The sequence below is a fragment of the Heptranchias perlo genome, chromosome 1 (assembly GCF_035084215.1).
Source record: "Heptranchias perlo isolate sHepPer1 chromosome 1, sHepPer1.hap1, whole genome shotgun sequence".
Taxonomy (NCBI): domain Eukaryota; kingdom Metazoa; phylum Chordata; class Chondrichthyes; order Hexanchiformes; family Hexanchidae; genus Heptranchias; species Heptranchias perlo.
The window spans coordinates 76,084,961-76,111,929 of record NC_090325.1 but is presented as its reverse complement, the minus strand read 5'-3'; the positions used below and the strand labels follow the sequence as shown (position 1 = coordinate 76,111,929).

General features: G+C 42.7%; 1 protein-coding gene across 8 annotated transcripts in view; it reads right to left on the bottom strand.

Moving 5' to 3' along the window:
- Positions 1-26,969, bottom strand: part of mtus1b (microtubule associated tumor suppressor 1b) — a 184,524-nt gene that overhangs the window by 140,890 nt on the left and 16,665 nt on the right. The window contains exons 1-2 of one of the 8 annotated variants that reach the window (XM_067986888.1): positions 24,890-25,466; positions 22,984-23,091 (exon numbers count right to left, since the gene is read on the bottom strand). The exons of 4 other annotated variants lie outside the window; for them this stretch is intronic. The gene's annotated coding sequence lies outside the window, so the exon portion shown is untranslated. Of the gene's footprint in view, positions 1-19,815; positions 19,898-20,684; positions 20,880-22,983; positions 23,092-24,889; positions 25,467-26,969 lie in introns of those variants that run through there. 3 more of the 8 variants (XM_067986935.1, XM_067986898.1, XM_067986910.1) reach the window with 3 other exon arrangements.

Sequence of the window (26,969 nt, the reverse complement as noted above, 5' to 3'; positions counted from 1 at the left end):
TCTTATAAGTCCTAATGAGTCAGAAGGTTTACCAGTACTCTAATTTTTTTTTCTAAAAATCTCAGTGTGGGCATCACTGCTCAGCCCAGCATATAGTGCCCATTCCTGGTTTCCCTGGATAGATGGTGGTGGGCTATCTTCTTGAACTGCTTCAGTCCTTGCGACGCTGGTATTCTTCATTGTGGTTTGATACAATTGGCTTATCCGACCACTTGAGTCAACCATGTTATTGAAGGCCAGACTGGGTAATAACAGCAGGTTTCCTTCCCAAATAGGACATTAGTGAGCCAGTTGGGTTTTTAGGACAATGAGACAACTACACAATCACTTTTACTGACCATGGATTTGTTTTGAACAATTCAAATTCTTAAAATGCCATGATTTGAACTTCCATCCTCTGGATTACAAGTCCAGTAACAACCACATGACCACAGGGTGAGGCTTACCAAAAGTTAAAAAAGTTATTGCCTATTATCCTGAATTTTTCTCCAATTCAGCATCCTGAAATTGAGCTACGTTGTATTTGATCAAAAATTTGATTCCAGAAATAATCTCAATTCAACTGTTTGTTACGGCCTGCATAGAAAACAAGACTGATGATTTACTAGGTGGGTAATTCCATTCACAAGTGTTCTATTCAATTACAATTTAATTAAACCAAAAAAAGTTACTCATTAAATATCAGAAGGTTCAAGGAGGTTGCCAGTTGCATTCCTAAATGTACTGGTACATGTTCTATTTTGAGAATACTCTGGTTTGATATTAACAAAAGGTCATTCTTTATGTACAACAGTAACACTTTGGATCAGTTTCTTTAGTACAGGGAATAGCTCTATACATTGACAAATTTGCATCAGAGACGTGTTGTCAGCCACCAGAACAAAAAACAAGATTATGCGAGATGTTATATTTCTCCTCTTCCTCTTCCCCCTTCTCCCTTCCCCCACCCCCAAAATCAAGATGGCCCAAACCATCATGCAAGGTGCATGGTTTCTCCAAGTTCCTTATGCTGTAGTGAATGAAGCCAGCCACATGTTTTGCATTAAGTTTTAAAATTCAAGGATGTGACCATTGTAGATCTAATGTATTTCAAATACAGAACGCAACACAAATACAGAATACATCTAGAGTTTAAGTTTGAACATAGCACAGGTTGAAGGCAAGGAATACCCATCTACTACCTCATGCAGCACAAGCCTTCTCTGCCACCCAAAAAGGGGTTTGGGGAGGAAAATAAATAAAAAGCCAGCCTCACTGCTGGCATGATTCTTTACTAAAGGCCATAGATGAGGCCCTGGATTAAAAGCAGTTGGTGACAAGTAAGCCTGGTACATGACAGTGGACATCTAGAACGTGAAGAATGCTGCCATATCACAGTGTGCTGCATCAGCCCTTCCACCATTCTGAAAGCAGATTAAAAACAAATAATGACTGCTTTGGGCTACAGTTGCTGAAGATCAGTTATGGGACCACGTGCTCATACACAGGATTCAGTGCAGACCTTGACTGGGTTGCAGAGATTCAAGCTATGTGGTTGATTCTTAATTGCCCTCTGAAATGGCCTAGCAAGCCACTCAGTTGTAAAATCTCGCTACGAAAAGTCATAAGAATAAAACCGGACGGACCACCCTGCATCGCACCACTAGGCACCAGACACGACAACAGCAAACCAAGCCCAGTCGACCCTGCAAAGTGCTCCTCACTAACATCTGGGGACTTGTGCCAAAATTGGGAGAGCTGTCCTACAGACTAGTCAAGCAACAGCCTGACATAGCCATACTCACAGAATCATACCTTTCAGCCAACGTCCCAGACTCTTCCATCACCATCCCTGGGTATGTCCTGTCCCACCGGCAGGGCAGACCTACTAGAGGTGGTGCCACAGTGATAGTCAGGAGGGCGTGGCCCTGGGAGTCCTCAACATTGACTCTGGACCCCATGAAATCTCATGGCATCAGGTCAAACATGGGAAAGGAAACCTCCTGCTAATTACCACCTACTGCACTCCCTCAGCTGATGAATCAGTCCTCCTCCATGTTGAGCACCACTTGGAGGAAACAGAGGGCAGCAAGGGCACAAAATGTAATCTGGGTGGGAGACTTCAACGTCCATCACCAAGAGTGGCTCGGTAGCACCACTACTGACCGAGCCCTGAAGGACATAGCTGCCAGACTGGGCCTGCGGCAGGCGGTGAGCGAACCAACACGAGGGAAAAACCTACTTGACCTCGTCCTCATCAATCTACCGGTCGCAAATGCATCTGTCCATGACAGTATTGGTAGGAGTGACCACCGCACAGTCCTCATGGAGACGAAGCCCAGTCCTCGCACTGAGGATACAATCCAACGTGTTGTGTGGCACTACCACCGTGCTAAATGGGATAGATTCAGAACAGATCCAGCAGCTCAAAACTGGGCATCAATGAGACGCTGTGGGCCATCAGCAGCAGCAGAACTGTATTCCAGCACAATCTAACCTCATCGCCCAGCATATTCCTCACTCGACCATTAACAAGTCAGGGGATCAACCCTGGTTCAATGAGGCGTGCAGAAGAGCATGCCAGGAGCAGCACCAGGCGTACCTAAAATGAGGTGCCAACCTGGTGAATCCACAACTCAGGACTACATGCAAGCTAAACATCGGAAGCAACATGCTATGGACAGAGCTAAGCGATTCCACAACCAAAGGATCAGATCAAAGGTCTGCAGTACTGCCACATCCAGTCGTGAATGGTGGTGGACAATTAAACAACTAACGGGAGGAGGAGGCTCTGCAAACATACCCATCCTCAATGATGGCGGAGTCCAGCACGCAAGTGCAAAAGACAAGGCTGAAGCTTTAGCAACCATCTTCAGCTAGAAGTGCCGAGTGGATTATCCATCTCTGCCTCCTCCCGATATCCCCACCATCACAGAAGCCAGTCTTCAGCCAATTCGATTCACTCCTCGTGATATCAAGAAACGGCTGAGTGCACCAAATACAGCAAAGGCTATGGGCCCCTGACAACATCCCGGCTGTCGTGCTGAAGGCTTGTGCTCCAGAACTAGCTGCACCTCTAGCCAAGCTGTTCCAGTACAGCTACAACACTGGCATCTACCAGACAATGGAAAATTGCCCAGGTATGTCCTGTCCACAAAAAGCAGGACCAATCCAATCCGGCCAATTACCGCCCCATCAGTCTACTCTCAATCATCAGCAAAATGATGGAAGGTGTCGTCGACAGTGCTATCGAACGGCACTCACTCACCAATAACCTGCTCACCGATGCTCAGTTTGGGTTCCGCCAGGACCACTCGGCTCCAGACCTCATTACAGCCTTGGTCCAAACATGGACAAAAGAGCTGAATTCCAGAGGTGAGGTGAGAGTGACTGCCCTTGACATCAAGACAGCATTTGACCGAGTGTGGCACCAAGGAGCCCTTGTAAAATTGAAGTCAATGGGAATCAGGGGGAAAACTCTCCAGTGGCTGGAGTCATACCTAGTACAAAGGAAGATGGTAGTGGTTGTTGGAGGCCAATCATCTCAGCCCCAGGGCATTGCTGCAGGAGTTGCTCAGGGCAGTGTCCTCGGCCCAACCATCTTCAACTGCTTCATCAATGACCATCCCTCCATCACAAGGTCAGAAATGGGCATGTTCGCTCATGATTGCACAGTGTGATCAGTTCCATTCGCAACCCCTCAAATAATGAAGCAATCTGAGCCCGCATGCAGGAAGACCTGGACAATATCCAGGCTTGGGCTCATAAGTGGCAAGTAACATTCGTGCCAGACAATAACCATCTCCAACAAGACAGAGTAACCACCTCCCCTTGACATTCAACAGCATTACCATTGCCGAAACCCCCACCATCAACATCCTGGGGGTCACCATTGACCAGAAACTTAACTGGACCAGCCATATAAATACTATGGCTACAAGAGCAGGTCAGAGGCTGGGTATTCTGTGGCGAGTGACTCACCTCCCGACTCCCCAAAGCCTTTCCACCATCCATAAGGCACAAGTCAGGATTGTGATGGAATACTCTCCACTTGCCTGGATGAATGCAGCTCCAACAACACTCAAGAAGCTCGACACCATCCAGGACAAAGCAGCCCACTTGATTGGCACCCCATCCACCACCCTAAACATTCACTCCCTTCACCATCGGCGCACAGTGGCTGCAGTGTGTACTATCCACAGGATGCAGTGCAGCAACTCGCCAAGGCTTCTTCGACAGCACCTCCCAAACCCGTGACCTCTACCACCTAGAAGGACAAGAGCAGCAGGCACATGTGAACACCACCTGCACGTTCCCCTCCAAGTCACACCCCATCTCGACTTGGAAATATATCGCCGTTCCTTCATCGTCGCTGGGTCAAAGTCCTGGAACTCCCTTCCTAACAGCACTGTGGGCGAACCTTCACCACACTGACTGCGGCGGTTCAAGAAGGCGGCTCACCACCACCTTCTCAAGGGCAATAAATGCTGGCCTTGCCAGCGACACCCACATCCCATGAACGAATAAAAAAAGTTGCAGCTTGACATCTGCAACTTGTGTAACTACTATTCATTAAAGATATGGATAGATGTGTGCTTCCACATTATGCAGAGGACAGTGGCAATTTATTTCCATTTACAGCAAGTTGTGGACCATGCTACTTACAGTTTCTGGCACATGTCATCTTCCTCCCAACAAGGCTCACAACCCTACCCAAATTGCTTGAACAATCAATCAATCCTCCTGGGTCGAGGCAAGTGTGATCTCTGGTAATGATTGCTCTGCTCAGTTGTCCCAAGTAGCTGTTACCTGGTAACCAGAGTCATGCTTAGAACTGACTGACTAACTAACTAACCCACAGATCCCAAGCCTTGCCAACTGCAGTACTCCAGGACACACTATTCATTAGCTAGTATGTTGCATGGATGGAACCTGGGATACTGCCCCACCTTAGCTTCAGGTAACCCTGGAAGGCTACCCCAATATGTAAACTGGGCCTGGCTGGACAAGCAGGAATGCCAGTGTTCTGTTACAGTAAGATGCATTATTTTAGTAAGTTAAGCTTCCACCACATTTTGGTCCTCCACAAGCATTAGCTCCTCCCAAATTGTTTTTAACTAATTGGATTGTGACCTTATGCAGGTCGGGGAGCAACAAAGAGGAAGAAAACTGCACACTTCACATGAAGCAAAATCAGAAATTTCTTCAAAAAAAGGTTTCAGTAGTTTGGCTTGGAGTCACTCAAGCAGCATGAGTTGGTGTAGATTTCAAAACATTCCCATGAGGGAACTACAATGAACACCAATTGTAGTGCACTGCAAGAACAAACCTTGGAATCATATGAAGCATAGGTCAATTAAACCCATCAGGTACAAAGTGTATCTTGGTTACTAAGTTTTTAAAGCCTTGTGAATTCAGCACAGTCCCATCAGTGAGAGAAACACAGTAACTCGATCTGTGGCATTGCTCATATTATCAGAATGAGCCTTCCAGATTTTCCATGCTTCCATCCCCCTCTGCTATCCTGCTGTAACCGTTTACACATTCTCTGGACCCATCTTTGTTTCTATAATTATTTTTAATGCCATTTGCCTTGCAGCATCATAACTTTCATCAGTCCTGCCCTCCACCTAATCACAAAATTAAATGTACTGGTCAGAATTCTTTGGAACCAGTATAAACAGGACAGCCTGACTCCTCCATTTAAGCAAACAGATGTTACTTTGGAAAAGTAAACCACAAAATTCAAATAAAACAGCAACTGATCAAGCCAACTTTTACATCTGCACTTACTTCAGGTCCAGCACACCTAAACCAAAGAATGGCAGTTGAAATATCCCATGCAGCTCAACACATTTTCCAATCTAGTCAACTCTAGACCATAAACAGTGACTACAAAATTTTGCTTAGTGCTGAATGAAGCATTTTAAAAGCAGCTGCAATTGATGACTCAATAATTCCAAAAGTTCATGTTTTGGCAGAACACTAAAGATAGTTGCTAGAACATACAAGTGCACTTTCATCAGCAGCCAGCATTTAATGCAGCTCACCTGTGTTAAAACTCAACACCTCCATAAAGCTTTCATTTCAGAAAAAAATAGATTAGCACGTGTGTAAAAAATCTCAAACAAACTGAATTTTAAAAATCTTAAGTCACCATATAGAATTAAAAAATTAAAAACAAGTTTTACCCAAGGAAAAAAAGAGTGAATTGGACACCCATTTCAAACTAGACATTTCCCTCCCAAAATAGGAACGTTCAGCTCAAACCAAAACTTCAGCTTCTCCCTCCTCCCAATAAGGTTACCATCCCTAAACAGTTTGAATGAGGCAGGTAACTAGTGCTGTGGGGGAGGGTTTAAACTAATTTGGCAGGAGGATGGGTACCAGTATGAAACATGAGGGGAGAAACAAAGTGCACAGAGGACTGGGATAGACATAATACTAGGAGTAAAGAATAGTTTAGGGATCAGACAGGAGGCAAAAGTGAGGCAGTCTAAGATGAGTTTAGAGCATATGAGTTTAAATGCACATTGGATAGTAAATAAGGTTGGTGAGCTGCAAGCTCAACTTGCCACATGGGACTATGATCTAGTGGCAATAACTGAGGCCTGGCTCAAAGATGGGAAGGATTGAGTACTAAATATTCTTTCTACAAGGTATTCAGGAAAGAAAAAAAGGGAAGAAACAATTATAGCACAGAAAAAGGGATGTAGTTGAGGGGTCAAAAGACAATCTATTTGGTTAGAACTACGCAAGAGGAGCCATCACACTACTGGCTGTATACTATAGGCCACCAAATCGTGGCAAGGCGATAGATGAACAAATTACAGAAACATGCAAGAATTATAGAGCAGTGATAATAGGGGGCTTCAATTATCCCAATATAGACTGGGACAGTTACAGTATAAAGGACAAAGGGGAGGAATTCCTGAAATGTTTTCAAGAGAACTTTCTGGAACAGTGTGTGTCCAGCCCAATGTGGAAGGAAACAGAGCTGGATCTAGTTCTGGGGAATGAAGTGGTGCTAGAATCAAAAATTTACAGGCAACAGTAATTGAACAATGGGAGGCCTTCATGGAGGAGATTGTTTGGGTGTAGAGTAGACATCCTACAAGGGGGAAAAGGAAGAGCATCCAAAGCTAGACCTCCCTAGATGACGAAAGACAGATTAAAATGAAACAAAAAAGGCTTATGACAAATGTAAGGTTCATTAGAGTAGAGAACCAAGCTCAATACAGAAAGTATAGAGGAGATCTAAAAAAGGGAATAAGAGTAGCAAAGGGGTATGAAAATAGATTAGTGGCTAACATAAAAGGGAACCCAGAAGTCTTTTATAGAACATATAAAAGTAAAAAGGATGGGACCAATTAGGGACAAGATCTTGGAGGCAGATGGCATGGCTGAGGTACTAAATGAATACTTTGCATTGGTCTTCACGAGAGAAGAGGACGCTGCCACTGTAGCAGTAAAGGAGGTGGTAGTAGAAACATTGGTTCGGATAAAAATAGATAAAAGGAGGTACTTAAAAAGGTTGGCAATACTCAAGGTAGAAAGGTTGCCTGGTCCAAATGGGATGTATCCTAGGTTACTAAGGGAAGCAAGGGTAGAAATTGTGGAGACTCTGGCCACAATGTTGAAAAAGCATATGGGATCCTGGGCTTTATTAATAGATGTGGAGATGCCAGTGATGGACTGGGGTTGACAATTGTAAACAATTTTACAACACCAAGTTATCGTCCAACAATTTTATTTGAAATTCACAAGCTTTCAGAGGCTTCCTCCTTCCTCAGGTGAATGTTTCCACAACATTCACCTGAGGAAGGAGGAAGCCTCCGAAAGCTTGTGAATTTCAAATAAAATTATTGGACTATAACTTGGTGTTGTAAAATTGTTTACATTTATTAATAGAGGCAGAGAGTACAAAAGCAAGGAAGTTATGCTAAACCTTTATAAAACACTGGTTTGGCCTCAGCTGGAGTATTGTGTTCAATTCTGGGCACTGTACTTTAGGAAGGATGTCAAGGCCTTGGAGAGGGTGCAGAAGAGATTTACTCGATTGGTGCCACAGATGAGGGACTTCAGTTATGTGGAGATTCTGGAGAAGCTGGAGTTGTTCTCCTTAAATCAGAGAAGGTTAAGGGGAGGCTTGATAGTGGTGTTCAAAATCATCAGTTTTGACAGAGTAAATGAGAAGCTGTTTCCAGTGGCTAAAGGGTCAGTAACCAAAGGACACAGATTTAAGGTGATTGGCAAAAGAACCAGAGGCAGCGAGGAAACTTTTGTTTCACACAGCAAGTTGTAATGATCTGGAATGCACTGCCTGAAAGGGTGGTGGAAACAGATTCAATGGTAACTTTCGAAAAGGGAATTGGATAAATACTTGAAGGACAAGAAACTTACAGGGCTATGGGGAAAGAGACTAATTAGATAGCGCTTTGAGTGCCGGCACAGGCAGAATGGGCCAAATGGCCTCCTCCTGTGCTGTACCTATGATGCATCTTTAATAGCTTATTGGAAGAGATAATGTCCTTCTGGGCAAAACCTATGTTATACATTAATTGGCCAGAGATTTCACCTTCAGCTCACTGCACATACTTGCTCATGTGCAACACAAGTGTAAGCAGACTCTGCATAAAATTTCAGCCAACTTGGAGCGATGTGATCACCAGCATGAAATGGCATAGGCCATCAGATAGTTGAGCTAGCATCTAATTCAAGGACATGGGACATAGTTTGTATTTGTCCGCAAGGACACGTCGTCACAAAGGCCCCATCGGTGAAGATTTGAGGCGTAGTGTCTCAAGTCACTTCCAACAGCCACACCAGACACTCTGGTAGATTAAGTTTATTCACCAAACAGTGTAAGTGAAATATTTAAATTGTTCCACCACACTAATTAGATGCCAGTTCATGAAAAGGTTAGACAGACTAGTCAGAGGATATCCTGAAAATACCTGGGATTAAAAAGTCCAATTCCTTAGAGAATCAACAGAATAATGAACAATGTTCATTGAGTAACTGGGCATTACAGACCTCACAGTCTAATGGTTGGCAACTGTGAAATTTATTTTGATTTAACGATAGTTTTAGTTAAGTTTCAGAAATCCATTCTGATTACAAGTGTCGGATTCCACATGTATGCTGATGACACAGCTCTACTGCACCACCACCTCTCCACTGCATCCGATTTGTCACACTGCTTGTCTGACATCCAGTACCAGAGGAGCAGAAATTTCCTCCAATACTGGGAAGACCAAAACCAGTGTCGTTGGCCCCCAGCACAAACTCAGTTCCCCAGCTATCAATTCCATCCCCCACACTCGCTATTGTCTCGGGTTGAACCAGACATCACACCTCGGCGTCCGATTTGATCAGAGCTGAGCTTCTGACCCCATATCCTCCCCATCACCAAGACCGTCTACTTCTAGCTCCATAATTTACTCCACAAGCATCGTTCATTATTCTGTTGATTCTTGGGGACATAATCTCAGGATAAGGGGTTGGACATTTAAGACTAAAATGAGGAGGAATTTCTTCACTCAGATGGTTGTGACTCTTTGGCATAGTCTACCCCAGAGGGCTGTGGATGCTCAGTCGTTGTATATTCAAGACTGAGATTGATGGATATTTGGACACTAAGGGAAAGGCCAAGAAAGTGGAGTTGAAGTAAAAGATCAGCCATGATCTTATTGAACGGCAGAGCAGGCTCAAGAGGCCACGTGGCCTACTCTTGCTTATGTGATATTGCCCTGGCCTCAGCCTATCTATTGTTGAAACCCTCATCCATGCCTTTGTTACCTCCAGACTTGGCTATTCCAGTGTGCTCCTGGCCAGCCTCCTAGCTTTCACCCTCCATAAACTGGAATCCAAAATTCTGCTGCCTTTATCCTAACTTGCACTAAGTCCCATTCACCAATCACCCTTGTGCTCGCTGACCTACATTGGCTCCTGGTCTAGCAACATCTTTATTTTAAAATTCTCATTCTGCTGAAACCCCTTCATTGCCTTACCCCGACCTAGCACTAATCTCCTCCAGCCCTGCAACCCTCAAGAACTCTGCGTCCCTCCAATTCTGGTCTCTTGTGCATCCCCAATTTGTTTCACCCCTCCATTGGCAGCCATTTCTTCAGCTGTCTACATGCTAAGCTCTGGAATTGCCTCTCAAAATACCCACCACTTTTCAAAACCCCTTAAAACCTACCTCTGATCAAGCTTTTAGTCCCATGTTTCAAAAGAAAATTATTGGCTGTGTCAATTTTTGTCTGTATGCTCCAGTGAAGCACCTTGGTACACTTCACTACATCAAGAAAAGGTGCTATATGAATCCAAGTTGTTGAACTACAAAGAAAATTCCAGCCTTCATCCCTGCAAAAATTAGCCAATTTCAGCTGATGGCCATTAACAAGTTCTTTGGTGTGGGGGGAAGGGGGGGCGGTGGTAAGAATAATTAGAAAATAAACGTAAAATAATTACTACAGTTCACCCTAGTTTATGCAAGTAAGTTCACCAATCCCTCAACCCCCTATTTTGCAATCATGTTTATTTAACCAAGACAATTAAGTGTCCACTCATCTGATTGTGTCTTTCACTTCCCATTTTTACAGCACAATACATTCCCAACTATTCCTCCGCAGCCCACTTGGTCTTCCGCCATCCTCTCAGGCTCAGTCCTTAACAAACCCACTGCTTCCTTCTGTGGCTCCCTTTGCATTTTTCACCACGTCAATCATTACTGCATTTTCCGTCCAGAACATTGACCGAAGCTCGTGCCATTCATCAGTTAAGGGGAGGATTCAATTAATATCAGCACACTCAACATTGCTCATGGTCAGCAATTTTACCTCTCACTCAAGCCTCTCCACCATATGATACTTTCCATCATTACATTGCCTCAGTGGCTGTGCTGGTGGTGTAGCCATCATTGCCACGTCTTAGTGGTTCCTCATCTTACACGGTTATCTCCTCCTTCTGTGAAAATCATTTACTACCCTCCCCAGTCCAGTGCCAACTTCCTTCCCAAGATTTTGTCCTCTTCTGTCAGCAAGTGATTTTAACCTCTCAATTTTCCTCATCTGTCTATTGAGGGTGAAGTTAAAAGGATACTGGCTCTTCTCCCTCTTCCACCACCCCCACTGAACATTCTTCATAATTCTGGCCTCCAATTAATGCCCCTTCACCCACTTCTGGTGATCAAGCCTTCAATCCCATCTGTCTATCTCAGCATCTTAAAACTTCAACCAAAATTTTCCACCTCATTTAATTTCTTCTTTGTTTGGCATTTATTCACAATGCCCTACTGTGAGGCACTTCAGGACATGCTCTATGTCAAAGACATTTTACAAAATCAAGTTGTTGCAGTGGGGATAGTGGAGCTTAACTGTGACATACCCCTCTCACCCTCCATCAAATAGTTTGCCAAGATGCACTCTATAGACTTGTTAATAACCACTTTGGCAAGATAACAAGGGCTGCTAACACCCATGGAACTGCACCCCAGCACAAGAATCCACATTCAAGGAGATTGCATTTTAGGGCAGGAACATGCTGTACGATTGTCAAATACTGCACTTAAGATATGGCTTTAATCCCATAAAAATTTTAAGAAAAAACCCCACATTTGTACACTTCAACTCTTCTGGAATACAAGTGTTCAGTGAGCCTGAAGTTCAGCAAACCAGTTAGTGGGTTTATCAAGTTCCAGAAACCATAATCCTAAACAAAAAAAGTTAAAATCAGAAGCTGCACAAGTCAATTATTGGTCTCTACTCTTCCTTTAATAAAAAAAAAGGAAGCATAAGCCAAGTCACAGACCCTATTAGAGACTGAACCACATAGAATTGATTACTTTCACAGTAGGCATTATAACATTTGCCCTTCAGCAACAAACTTTTTAAAAGAGAAAAAAAATCAAAGCAAAATGCCCATCTTTTAAAATCAGCACGGTTAATTAAGCATGCTTTGTAGGAGACTGTCTTACAAGTATTTACTAAGCACATACAGGATACCTAAGGTCACACTGTGCCTAGAATATTAAGTTAATTAATTCACAAAAACCTGAAGGAACAAGCAGACCATTGCCATCTTAGGAAATTAGTCCAAACACCCCACCTCCACTGATTTATTGTAAGGCACACATACATAATAATTCACAATTTTAGAGTGAGTCACCTAATTTTCTCTCAAGTATGTGAATTCCACTCTTGGTCTACATACAAGTAGAATGAGGATCATCATCCTCCTCCAAATTTTATCTCCCCAATTTCAGGTGTTCCTCTTTGCCATCCAGAGGATGAGGGAAGTTGAGGAATACTTGAGTGGAGAACCAAGAATAAACCCACATTAATCACTGAACAAAGATGTGGCTGACAAAATGTTAAATGGCATTCAAAAAATCATGGACTATGATTTCCAAATTCTGCAGACACTTTAATACTGTACCATTAAAGTTCACGAGTATGTATGGCAGACCTTATAGTTTTATGAACTTCAATTTAATTCCAACTAAGGTTGTTTGAATGCAGTTTGAAATGACAATGGCAAATCAGCTGTAGAATTAACAGACACCATTACCTCAAATAGATTTTGCACACAATTCTGCAATAGAATTTAACTGATTTATTTGGGTCACATTTCATTGCTATGGCTGAATTTGCTTACTTATCCCTCCACTTAAACCACACAACACATTTCATTGATACAGGCTAGCTGTGCTGTAAGAATAGGCTCCAATTTCTCACGAGGTCATGTACAAAAATTAACTCAGGAACACTGTGGCAATTGTGCAAGCCACATTTATTGTAGCATTAGGTTGATGGGGTGTTCTTATATATTTGGTTCTGGGCCAACTTATTCTATCCAACAACCCAATTTAAATCTGCTCCTCCACCCTTATACAAGCTTTAACTGGCTTGAAACTTCTATCCAATTAAAAACTTTGCATCTGGCACATGTCCACACAAGTCAATTAATCATATTTCCTTCTAATTGGCATATTGATTAAAAATATTGATTGTCTGATACCTTATTAAACAAATTATCTACCACTGAACAAACCACAGCAGGCAGATACACTACTAAATGTGGGGGGGAAACCCTACCCAAAAAAAAAGCAAACCAAACACTGAAATTTTTTTTAATCAGCCACCATCTTGCTTCAAGTCAGATAATCCATGCACTTCACCTAATCTATACTAAAAATCTTGCATCTGTGCACACTTCTTGCCAGTATCTTTGACACAGTCAACGTTTTCCTTCATATATTACTGTATCTAAAAGTTGTAAATCAAAATGACTGTAAACTCACTGATTTGCACAATTTGCCTTAATTCTCTCAATTATGAACATTTCTCCCCCTCCTCCACCCCCAGTAACTGCAGGTCCAAAATTAGGGTCACCAAATTAAGAAAAACTTACACATTTTATATTGATATTTTATATTTAAAAAGACAATTGTCTTGTAATGCCTTCATTTAGAATTTTTACTTAAAGGCCTCATCAACTTCCAAAAGTCTGGGCTTGGACTTACCCAGAGCTGAGCTAAAGGTGAAATGCAGATGCTGAGCATGTGCAGTGTACCCAATTTCCCAGGATGCACCAGTACAAGCTAGCTTTCCCAAAGAATACTTTATCCTTTAGCTTCCAGCTCAAATATTTTTCATAATTACTGAGTAAAAATGGTAGACAGCAAGTTTCAAAACCCAAAAGGTAAAATTCAGTTTTTGCTTCAGGAAACAAGCAAAGAGAAAAAGACTTCCAATTATACCTATTGTAGCCTTTGCTTTGTAATCTTTTTAAAAAGTTAAATTTTAAAACAAAAAAAAAGGGAAAATAGATAATAAGGCACATTACGAGGTAAGGTGGCCTCTTGCTACCTACCCAGGGGAAAGGTGGGGGTATAAAAAGTTGAGTGACAGCAGTGCAAGAGATAAAAAATATCTTTTGCGTGGGTAGCACAAAAAAGAGGGAAGCAATTAAAGGGCAGTGACGGGAGCAAGGTTATAACAGGAAAGGGGATAGATTATGTTAGGAGACATGAAGGATGATCAGTTGGGGGAAGTGGATGGAAACCTAACAGCTGAGGAACACATTTTCCCCACAACCCTCACCCCCAAATGCAACAGGAGAGACAAACAGCAACACAAAGACATACAAGAGAGTGACCACGTTCTTTGATTTACCATGTGCAACGCAATCAACTCAAATCATCTTACAGAAAGATGCCACCAACAATTTTTACCTGGGTAGGTCAAAGGAGTCCAGAAATAGCCCATTGCACCACTGGAACGGTGTCAATATCTATCAGCCCTCCACCCATTATAGCTCAATGGGGAATTCTCAGATACATTCACCACTTGGAGTCCAAACCCGACACAAGGTGGCATGGGGGGGGGGGGGGGGGGGGGGGGCGCATCACTCAGGCAGCCAACTTCTTAGACCAGATTATAACAGACAAATTTCATCTCATCCATTAGTTACCCCATCACCTTGAAATTAAGACATCCTCAGTCCCAGCCATGTTCAAAAGAAACTCAGCCACCCTCACCATCAGAAGTTTTATTGTTGGCTGATTAAAGGATGTATAATATTCAGTTTACCAGCATCTGCTTTTTAAAAAAAAAAAATTGTTCATGGGACGTGGGCGTCACTGGCGAGGCCGGCATTTATTGCCCATCCCTAATTGCCCTCGAGAAGGTGGTGGTGAGCCGACTTCTTGAACCGCTGCAGTCCGTGTGGAGAAGGTTCTCCCACAGTGCTGTTAGGAAGGGCGTGCCAGGATTTTGACCCAGTGACGATGAAGGAACGGCAATATATTTCCGAGTAGGGATGGGGAGTGACTTGGAGGGGAACGTGCAGGTGGTGTTATTCCCATGTACCTAGGTGGTAGAGGTCACGGGTTTGGGAGGTGCTGTTGAAGAAGCCTTGGCGAGTTACTGCAGTGCATCCTGTGGATGGTACACATTGCAGCCACTGTGTGCCGGTGGTGAAGGGAGAGACTGTTTAGGGTGGTGGATGGGGTGCCAATCAAGCAGGCTGCTTTGTCCTGGATGGTGTCGAGCTTCTTGAGTGTTGTTGGAGCTGCACTCATCCAGGAAAGTGGAGAGTATTCCATCACACTCCTGACTTGATGTCAAGGGCAGTCACTCTCACCTCACCGATTCAGCTCTTTTATCCATGTTTGGACCAAGGCTGTAACGATGGTGGAAAGGCTTTGGGGAGTCAGGAGGTTAGTCACTCGCCACAGAATACCCAGCCTCTGACCTGCTCTTGTAGCCACAGTATTTATATGGCTGGTCCAGTTAAGTTTCTGGTCAATGGTGACCCCCAGGATGTTGATGGTGGGGGATTCGGCGATGATAACGCCGTTGAATCGTCAAGGAGAGGTGGTTTGACTCTCTTGTTGGAGATGGTCATTGCCTGGCACTTAGGTGGCAAGTAACATTTGTGCCAGACATCAGCCCAAGCCTGGATGCTGTCCAGGTCTTGCTGCATGCAGGCACGGACTGCTTCATTATCAGAGGGGTTGCAAATGGAACGGAACACTGCAATCAGCGAACATCCCCATTTCTGACCTTATGATGAAGCAGCTGAAGATGGTTGGGCCCAGGACACTACCCTGAGGAATTCATGCAGCAATGTCCTGGGGCTGAGATGATTGGCCTCCAACAACCACTACCATCTTCCTTTGTGCTAAGTATGACTCCAGCCACTGGAGAGTTTTCCCCCTGATTCCCATTGACTCCAATTTTACTAGGACTCCCTGGTGCCACACTGTCAAATGCTGCCTTGATGTCAAGGGCAGTCACTCTCACCTCACCGATTCAGCTCTTTTATCCATGTTTGGACCAAGGCTGTAACGAGGTCTGGAGCAGAGTGGTAATGGCAGAACCCAAATTGAGCATCGGTGAGCAGGTTATTGGTAAGTGCTGCTTGATAGCACTTTCAACGACACCTTCCATCACTTTGCTGATGATTGAGAGTGGACTGATGGGGCGGTAATTGGCCAGATTGGATTTGTCCTGCTTTTTGTGGACAGGACATACCTGGGCAATTTTCCACATTGTCGGGTGGATCCCAGTGTTGTAGCTGTACTGGAACAGCTTGGCTATTAGCGTAGCTAGTTCCAGAGCACAACTCTTCAGCAGTGTGTACCATCCACAGGATGCACTGCAACAACTCCCAAACCAGTGACCTCTACCACCTCTACCACCTGGAAGGATAAGGGCAGCAGGCACATAGGACCACCACCTGCATGTTCCCCCCAAAGTCACACACCATCCCGACGTGGAAATATATCGCCGTTCCTGGGTCAAAATCCTGGAACTCCCTTCCTAACAGCACAGAGAGAACCTTCACCACACGGACTGCAGCGGCTCACCACCTTCTCAAAGGCAATTCGGGATGGGCAACAAATGCTGGCCTCGCCAGTGACGCCCACATCCCATGAACGAATAAACACAAACTACAGCCGGGATGTTGTTGGGGCCCATAGCCTTTGTTGTATCCAGTGCACTCAGCAGTTTCTTGATATTACGTGGAATGAAGACTGGCTTCTGTAATGGTGGGGATATCGGGAGGAGGCAGAGATGGATAATCCACTCAGCACTTCCGGCTGAAGATGGTTGCAAACGCTTCAGCCTTGTCTTTTGCATGCACGTGCTGGACTCTGCCATCATTGAGGATGGGGATGTTTGCAGCGCCTCCTCCTCCCGTTAGTTGTTTAATTGTCCACCACCATTCACGACTGGATGTGGCAGGGCTACAGAGATTTGATCTGATCCGTTGGTTGTGGAATCGCTTACCTGTCTATAGCATGTTGCTTCGGCTGTTTAGCATGCAAGTAGTCCTGTGTTGTAGCTTCACCAGGTTGGCATCTCGTTTTTCGGTATGCCTGGTGCTGCTCCTGGCATGCTCTTCTACACTCCTCATTGAACCAGGGTTGATCCCCTTTAGCAAGGGGATAGTGCCACACATGTTGGATAGTGTCCTCAGTGCAAAGACAGGACTTTGTCTCCACAAGGACTGTGCGGTGGTCACTCCTACCAATACTGTCATGGACAGATGCATTTGCGACAGGTAGATTGGTGAGGACGAGGTCAAGTAGGTTTATCCTTTAGTGTTGGTTCCCTCACCACCTGCCGCAGGCCCAGTCTAGCAGCTATGTCCTTCAGGACTCGGCCAGCTCGGTCAGTCGTGGTGCTACCAAGCCACTCTTGGTGATGGACATTGAAGTCCCCCACCCAGAGTACGTTTTGTGCCCTTGCTACCCTCAGTGCTTCCTCCAAGTGGTGCTCAACATGGAGGAGGACTGATTCATCAGCTGAGGGAGGGCGGTAGGTGGTAATCAGCAGGAGGTTTCCTTGCCCATGTTTGACCTGTTGCCATGAGATCCAGAGTCAATGTTGAGGACTCCCAGGGTCACTTCCTCCTGACTGTATATCACTACCGCCACCTCTGGTCGGTCTGTCCTGCTGGTGGGACAGGACATACCCAGGGATGGAAGGGTCTGGGATGTTGGCTGAAAGGTATGATTCTGAGAGTATGGCTGTCAGATTGTTGCTTGACTAGACTGTGGGACAGCTCTCCCAATTTTGGCACAAATCCCCAGATGTTAGTGAGGATCACTTTGCAGGGTCGACTGGGCTTGGTGTGCCTTTGTCGTGTCCGATGCTTCGTGGTCTAATGCCGGGTGGTCTGTCCGGTTTTATTCTTATGACTTTTCGTAGCGAGACTTTACAACTGAGTGGCTTGCTAGGCCATTTCAGAGGGCGATTAAGAATCAACCACATTGCTGTGGGTCTGGAGTCACAAAGGCCAGACCGGGTAAGGACGGCAGCTTTCCTTCCCTAAAAAAAGGACATTAATGAACCGAATGGGTTTTTATGACAATCCAGTTATTTCATGACCTCAATCACAGTTTTTTTTTATTCCAGAATTTTATTTAATTAATTGAATTTAAATTCACCAACTACCGTGGCAGGATTTGAACTCATGACTCTGGATTATAAGATTATTAGTCCAGGCCTCTGGGTTACAAGTCTAGTCATGTAACCACTATGCTACTGTACCAGACAGTACCCAAAACATCTATTCTTGGACCAACCCTCATTTAGGTGCTACCCCTTAGCGCCATCAACCTCAGACATTTGGTCAGCTTTCACATGTACACTGATGACAGCTAGCTCCACCCACCTCACTGTACTGCTTCAGTGTTGACTGCTTATCTGATTCAGTCTTGGATGAGCCACAATTTCCTCTACCTAAACACTGGGGAGACCAAAGCCATGGTCTTTGGCCTTTACAACAAACTCGAGCCTTGCCACGAACCTCAAATCTCACCCCAGGCTAAACTAGACTGTTCACAACTTTGGCATCACATTTGACCTCAAATGCTCTTATTTCCACCTCTATGACATGCACTCCTGTCTCTAACACAGCTGATCTGCTGCCAAAACCCTCATCCATGCTTTTGTCATCGCCAGACTACTATTCCAATGCTCTGACTAGCCTCCCATCCAAAACACTGCTGCCCGAACCCTATCTCACTAAGTTCAGCTCGCCCATCATCCCTTTCCTTACTAACCTACATTGGCTCCTGGAACCCCAATGTCTCTTAAAATTCTCAGTCACATTTAAATCCTGCTTCACTCCTTCCCATCTCCAACCTCCTACAGCCCCAAACTCTGGTCCTGACTTTTGTGCCTTTCTTCCCCACCACTGGCAACTGTGCCTTCAACTGCTGGGACCCTGCACTCAAATTCCTCCCTAAATCTTTGCTTCTCCTTCAAGACCCTTCTTAAAAGGTCAACTATTTGATCAAGCTTCTGACACCCTCCTAAAACCTCCTTTGACTTGGGTGACATTTTATGAAGGCCATTTTTCCTGTATTAAGACACTACATAAAATTCAGTTATTAGCTAGCAAGTTTTTAGATGCTGCAGGCATCGTCCCATTAGCTATTTAAATAAGACTGATAGCTCATAAGAAATGGAAACAGGAGTAGGCCATACTACCCCTTGAGCCTTTTGTGCCAGTCAATATCATGGCTGATCTTCGACCTCAACTCCACTTTCCTGCCCGATCCCCATAGCTCTGGATTCCCTGAGATTCCAAATATCTATCTATCAATCAGTCTCAGCCTTCAATATACTCAACGACTGAGCATCCACAGCCCTCTGGGGTAGAAAATTCCAAAGATTCACAACCCTCTCAGTGAAGAAATTCCACATCGGTCTTGAATGGACAACCTCTTATCCTTAGGCTATGCCCCCTAGTTCTGGACTCCAGCCAGGGGAAACAGCCTCTCTGTAACTACCCTGTCAAGCCCTCAGAATTTTATATGTTTCAATGAGATCACCTCTCATTCTTCTAAACTTATATCCTTGTTAAACAATATTATACAACTGGTAGATCAAACACTGAAATTTTTGCGACTGCATTTGGTATGATCGGCAAAGTTGTGAGATGTAATGCGGGTTCTGGGCTTGTGGGGGGGGCGGGGGAAGAAAGAGACAAAGGGTAAAATACGTGAGGTTAACTACAAATCTGTGAAATGAGGACTTGATGGGTTGAAAGACCTTTTCTTGTTACACATTTATGAAATACTTTGCATTTTTTTGGAAAGGTATGTGACTTGTGCAGTAAATCTCAAGCTATCCAGAATTGTAGCAAAGAAATTCTTTTGTTACTTTTGTGCAAGTGAGAAATCGAGTCAATTTTTGTTGAACACATTAAGCGGAATAAACTGTACACCGTTACAGAATGTCAGTATTACAAATTTCACAGTTTTACATTTCAGCAAGTCCTATTTAATCTCAAATTTAACTCAATACTAACATCAAAAGCAGAATAATGCAGGTGCTGGAAATCTGAAATAAAAACAGAAAAAGCTGGAGAAGCTTAGCAAGTCAGGCAGCATCTGTTGAGAAAGAAACAAACAGTTAATGTTCCAGGCCAAAAACATCTTCCTTGTGTAGAGCCAGGGAGTGGGGAGGAAGAGAAAAGGAAAGAACAAAAAAACGTCAGGTCTGTAGAGAGAGAGAGAGAGAGAGAGAGAGAGAGAGAGAGAGAGAGAGAGAGAGAGAGAGAGAGAGAGAGAGAGAGAGAGAGACCGACCAAAAAGGGATGATGCAAGGCAAGGAGAGTGGTAACACAAGTTAAGAATCAAGAGATGGGTCTGGGGAGCTGTAAGTGGCAACAGAAGAACCATTACCATCAGCTGCAGTCACACAAAAAAAGTGGGAGCAGTGGTTATGGTTGTGAAGTGCCTAAATAAAAGAGATGTTGTTCCTCGAGCTTCATTGGAACAGTGAAAGAGGCAGAGGACAGAGAATTAAAATGGCAAGCAATCGGCAGGTCAGGGTCATGCTTGCAGACTGGGCAAAGGTGTTCAGCAAAGCAAATCACCCAATCTGTGTTAGGTCTCCCCAATGTAGGAGATTGCATTGAGCGGTGAATACAGTATACAAAATTGAAAGTACAAGTAAACTGCTGCTTCACCTGGAAGGAGTGTTTGGCTGAAACGCTAAAATTCAGGAAAGTTATAAAAACAGCTTGCATACAGCAGATTGCAGTAGTGGGGTGAAATCAGTGTTTTTACCGAAGTTGAACAAAAAAGCTTGGCATTTTCAAGTTGCCACACAATTGTCACGTCAATATGTTGGCAATGAAGATTGAGTGTGTTTACTTGAAAGCTCATAACCAACCTTTACTACTTCAAGTCAAATGTAGATGTTCTATTGAGCCCTGATTAAGGGACTTCATTCTAATGGTACTCATACGAAAGAGTTCATTTTCTGAAAGAAGGGACTAAACGTATCTTGCATCTGTAGGTCAAAAACAAAGAAAAAAAGAAAACTTGACAAGAATTAATATATAGCATGGGCAAAATCCAGGGCAAAGTTCTTACTAGTCTGCATTAGTATGTAGCTTTTCCTGCATCTCCACAGCAACATGCCACTTTGGCAGTGAACAATGGAGGCAGCCTAGAAACAAGTTTGGTACTGAAGAGATCCCCAGTTTAAGGGGCTTACTGCAAGTGGACTCAGTATATAGCATGAAAGGAGCAATGTGGAATTACTTCAACTGGTGACATCACAAATTTAATAGCATCACTAAACTGTGGTCAGAAAGTATGTTTAGGAAAAAGAAAAACTATACTACATGTGGAATGATTTTCAGCATTAGACATCATATCAACCAGGCATCTTTTCACAAGAGCAAATTCAAATTTGCCCTTTTCACATAATACATGTTAGTGGGTATGATAGTGTAGTGATTATGTTACTGGACTACTAATCCAGATATCATGAGTTCAAATCCCAACATTGGCAGTTTGAGACTTTGAATTAAGTTTTAAGAAAATCTTGAAATAAAAAGCTGGTATCAGTAAAAAGTGACAAAGCTGTCAGATTGTCACAAAAATCCAGTTGTTACACTAATGTCCTTTAGGAAAGGACACCTGCCATCCTATGTGACTCTGTCCCACACCAACATACTTGACTCAACTGTCCTCAAATAGCTTAGCAAGCCACTTTATCAAACAGGCCCTCCACCACTTTCTCAGGGAAACTAGGATGGGCAATAACTGCTGGCCTTGCCTGTGACACCCATATTCAGATAATGAATTATTTAAAGCAGTATAGACAGATTAAAATCTTTGCTCCATCAATACTCCTGTGCAACTCTGACAATTTCAGGATTGAGATAGAAAGATTCCCTTTTCATGCCTCGGTTTAAATAAACTTCACTACAGTAAATCTCGTGCTGAGAAATCCACTGTAGCAAAATGCGACTCAGCAAGATGAATCACTACAAATCTCATGTTGTACATGATTTTAGTATAAAAATGTCATGTTACACTTAGTCTTAATTCCCCTGTATCAAGTTCACATTTACACAAGATCAAGGCGCAATAAAAATGCTCCTCTCAAAAGGCATTTTGTACCAAAAGCTGCAAGAGTATCCAATGGGATTATTTGAAAGACCCATTACATTTTCAAAGCAGTTGAGAAAGTTCATGGGCAATTCTGTTTATACTCCAACAGCTTGACATGGTAAAGACCAGGTGGGCCAAATGGCCTGTTTTTGTATTGTAAATTCTATGTAATTCATTTAGAGCGATATCCAAGTTAATCTATGCAGTTAACAACCTTGTAATAATTTAATGTAGCTGTAATTAAGTTTTGAAGATGAGCTTTTAGTACATTATATTAAACCATGACTCAACTGCATTGCTGAAGGAAAATACATCAACTTCCACTCAAGCAATGGATACCAGGAAGCTTTCAATTCCTCAGAATAAAGAGCAATTTTAATTGATTAATGGCTCTGCAGCAATTGACTAAATGGACTGCATAATTCAATGCGTTTATTGATCACAAACCCATCCATTATTACCATGTATTGTGTACAGTGAGTAACATGTAACCCAATAAATTGTAATAAAACCCATTACATATGGGTTATCTTCATATATTTAACAATTTAATGACATCAAGAAAAGCTTTGTAATGAGAGTCAGAGGTCACAATGACCAATTTTAAAATGTATTTGTTACGGAATATAAGGCAGCAATTACCATGTTGGGCAGGCCAAGTTTCTGCAACAATCTGCTTGAAACACTATTGTTCCCAAAAAAAAAATCAGCTTAATAAAATGTTTTTTGCTTGTTCCTATAACATAATTCGTCAAATCTACACCATTTCTACAACAGATTATGTTCAAACAATTCCTCTGAAAGCATGATTGCAATCTTGCCAATCTGCATTCAGACCTTTACCAATGTTAACAGAAGATCTATGAACTAGCAATGCCAAAAGCTCAGCTCACACATAGCTACACCTAAAATAATGGACCCAACTTTAGCACTACCAGTGTCCATAGTTATATATATTTCACTAGGACTCAGCAGTTCGTGGCACCAGTCAAAAACACCTCCCAAGGAGTGATAATCCACTTCTACACGGGGATGTACTTGCAATTATGCATCAAGTCCTTGCTTACACAAATTCAGGTTCCCTTACGCCACTGGCAGTTTTTAAAATGAGCACAAGACCATATACTTCACCAGAGCATCTGGCAACCATTAGAATGGTGATACCACGTGGCATCCTGAAAAGACAAAAAAAAAGCACCAAGGATAGGTTGCTGCAATTCATTTTAACCTAAATATGTACCAAAAACTGAAGTCATGCTCATTTACTAAAATATGTTCTTGAGAAAAAAGAAGTTTTGTGTAACAAATAACAACTCAAATGTAGTAAACAATGTGGAGGATAGTAACAGACTTCAGGAGGACAGACAGACTGGTGAAATGGGCAGACACATAGCAGATGAAATTTAACAGAAGTGTGAAGTGATGCATTTTGGTAGGAAAAATGAGGAGACATGATATAAAACTAAATGGTACAATTTTAAAGGGGGATGCAGGAACAGAGGCACTTGGCAGTGCACATAAAAATCTTGGAAGGTGACAGGGCAAGTTGAGAAGGCTGTTAAAAAAGCACATGGGGATCTGGGGCTTTATTAATACAGGCATAGAGTACAAAAGCAAGGAAGTTATGTTGAACCTTTATAAAATCACTGGTTAGGCCTCAGCTGCAGTATTGTGTTCAATTCTGGGTACCACACTTTAGGAAGGATGTCAAGGCCTTAGAAAGGGTGCAGAAGAGATTTACTAGAATGGTGCCAGGGATGAGGGGCTTCAGTTGTGTGGAGATTCTGGAGCAGTTAGAGTTGTTCTCTTTAGAGCAGAGAAGGGGAAATTTGATAGAGATGTTCAAAATCATGAGCGAGTGTAAATGAGAAACCATTTCCAGTAGAAGGGTCAGTAACCAGAGGACATAGCTTGAACATGATCGGCAAAAGAGCTAGAGGCAACATTTTTTTTCTATAAATGCAACAAGTTGTAATGATCTGGAATGTACTGCCAGAAAGGGTTGTGGAAGCAGATTCAATATTAACTTTTAAAGGGAAATGGATACATACTTGAAGGGAAAAAAATTTACAGGGCTGTGGGGAAAGAGCAGGGGACTGGGACTAATTGAATAGCTCTTTCAAAGAGCCAGCACAGGCACAATGGGCCGAATGGCCTCCTTCTGTGCTGTACCTATGATACTATAAAAAGACATTGCCTGCCAACTTGGAGCTGTAAATGAACCAGTAGCAAGTCTGTATTGACCATTACAGCATGTTCCAGAACACCTTTCAGGATATTATGTTGCTTGGCTCTACAGAACAACTTGCATGGTAAACAACAATTCACAATAATTCTCCTCTCCACTACATAAAGTATTAGGTCATTCTACCTTTGCTAAATGGTCAAGATCAGTGCAATGAAAGACTGGTCATCTAAAAATAAACCAGGTGGTTTAGAAGTAGGACACTGAAAAAAAGAGCAGCACATCTCAATGGTTGTTTTCAGACTGAAAGCTAAAAAGGTAAACAGCAACAAAAACATATGGCTGAGCCCATCATTCATTTCATGCTGAATTTAGGCAACAGTTTGCTAATGAGAGAAGAAAGCTAGCCACACAGGTTTATTGAAGGTTTTCTTTTAACAATGTTAGCCTCTGGCTGGGGCCTCAGATTATCTAAGATTAATTCTACAAAAACCAGACCACTCCCTTCCACCAATCCATTTCTGATTTTTTTTTTAAAAAAGGTTTTAAATAGTTTCAACAGTCTATTGTCAAAAAACTGACCATGATATTACTTCAAATATCCCGGCACTTCTTAAAAAGATCCCAGTCACAGTTTATGATCCACCATATACAAGTTTCTCCAGTTGACTGTTTTCTGGAAGCAGTTAAAAACCAAGGTTGCTGGGACGGACTCAAGAGCAGCATATCTAATAAAATTTAGAACCGGGAAGAATCAACATTGGTAGAATGAATAAAAAGCAACTTACCATGTATAGTGTAAAGACTGACTTCTTGCTTTGCCTGCCAGTACTTTACTCAATGCACTCATTATACTGCAGCTTTACTTTAGCTGCTCCGTCGATTGCGGCATTCTGGAAATGGAGTGTACTGTAAACCAAACCATCAGCTTGCATTAAGGGCGCTCTCATGGGACTGCTCTTTTTTTTGTGGACTAATTCAGCCATGCAGCAATAAGGGCAAGCATTCACTTTCTCAGACAGTGTGGAATTTGCTAAGTCTTGGCAATACTTCATCACTAAAATCTGCAGACACCTCTCTGTAGGCTGATCCTTCCTAAACGTAGTAATATTCCTGTGCGGCAGTTCAAGGTCCAATCGAACAACTGAGCCAAAATTCACCAGCAGTAAGCAACTAGTTGCTTTCGTCACGAAAATGGGAGTGTCTGATCTGTCAAGCTAAATTAGCATTAAGCGTTGCACAGTATGTCTACTTTCAACATGAGCAAGAATGCAGACTACAGCAGAATGATTTTAAAGCGAAAGGCTGCTACCCTTAGACAAGTTTTCCCCCCAGTTATGAGGAGATTTAAGCGGTTTACAATAATATTAACACAAGATTCATGAAAATTATGTATTCACGTTAATGCATTTTGTGGAACTGTTGGTTCCAAGGCATAAAATTATGTACTGTTTTTCTGTAAATCTGTTGCAATCTTCCTCACCATTTTATATTGTTTGACAGAAAATATCTGCACTACTGTATTAATGAACAACTAAGACTATTATCCCGATAGTACCAAAATGTCAGAATAATCAAACTTGAACCACCACCTACTCCCGCTATTCAAGATTCTAGTGGACTTAATCAAGCCACAGAGGGATTCGGAGCTCATCTCAACTTGGCATAACCTTGATATACACTACAAACATTTAATCTAGATTCCCGTTAAATATGTAACGAGCGTGTGGGGGTTAGCCCGGAACAACCAAACATTGTGTGCAAAGATGTACTGACATGGAGGGACAGACAGATAGACACTATTGTACGAGCTTACAATCCACCTAACTTCAATGGTTTTCTTGCACTTGAAATAAACATGTCTGTTTTATTGAACATTGTTCTTCAATTTGTGGGAAATTGCAATTTATATACTTGCAATGGATCGTGTGTAGAAAGAACTTCCTCTATAAAAAGGCATTTCATCAGATGCAGACCTGCGTCAAGGCCTCCAACAGCTCACTGGCGGCTAAGAGATATGCAAAAGGTACCTGACCTCCAGTTAGTTGAAATTGATTCCCCATGTATATTTTTTAAAAATCAGGATGCAACTTTGTGCCATTATTGGTAGTTAAAGCATATCTAGGTTCCAATGTGCTTGACTACCACAATGCCCTGTGTAGTGAATCTGACTTGAAGATTGATATCAAATGTTGAAATCCAAAAAGGTGACAGTTTGAACTGTTCTTACACCAGCAACACACTGCAGTTTTCAACCTCCTGCAGTAGGCAACACCCATTAGCCACAAAACACAAATTGAACATTTTCATGAAACAAAGCCAACAAAAAATTACTGTGCACTCGTTCAATATTTAAAATTTACCAACCTGTTCAGTCCCAAAATGAAACTGACCAGACACCATTAGACCTTCACTAGGTATTAAAAAAAAATTAGCCACAAGCAAAATTTTCAAAATTGAACCAAGAAATGCAAGAAACACTGTCCAAGTGCCATATTTACACATGAAGATAGAGAATAGCTTGAAATGAGCATGGATTACAATATACAATTTTCATAATTAAAAGCAATAGAGTATTGTGAACAATGGACAGCAAAGCGACATGGTTGAAAAATCAAACTGCCACGAACACCTTTATTAACATAAAAATCTGAGTCATTTAGCTATGCAACTCAATTAATTCAGGATACTTAACAGGAGGGAAAACATGAGATCAAACTTGAGAATGGAACATAACAGGGCAAAGATGGCACTTAAAGCCCTTTGATACAATCTCTAAAGCTAGACCAAGATATGCTTTTCTATTGCAGATGGCCATCCAATGTCAATTAAGGTATAAAACTCAATCCACAGTGTGCTCAAAACTTC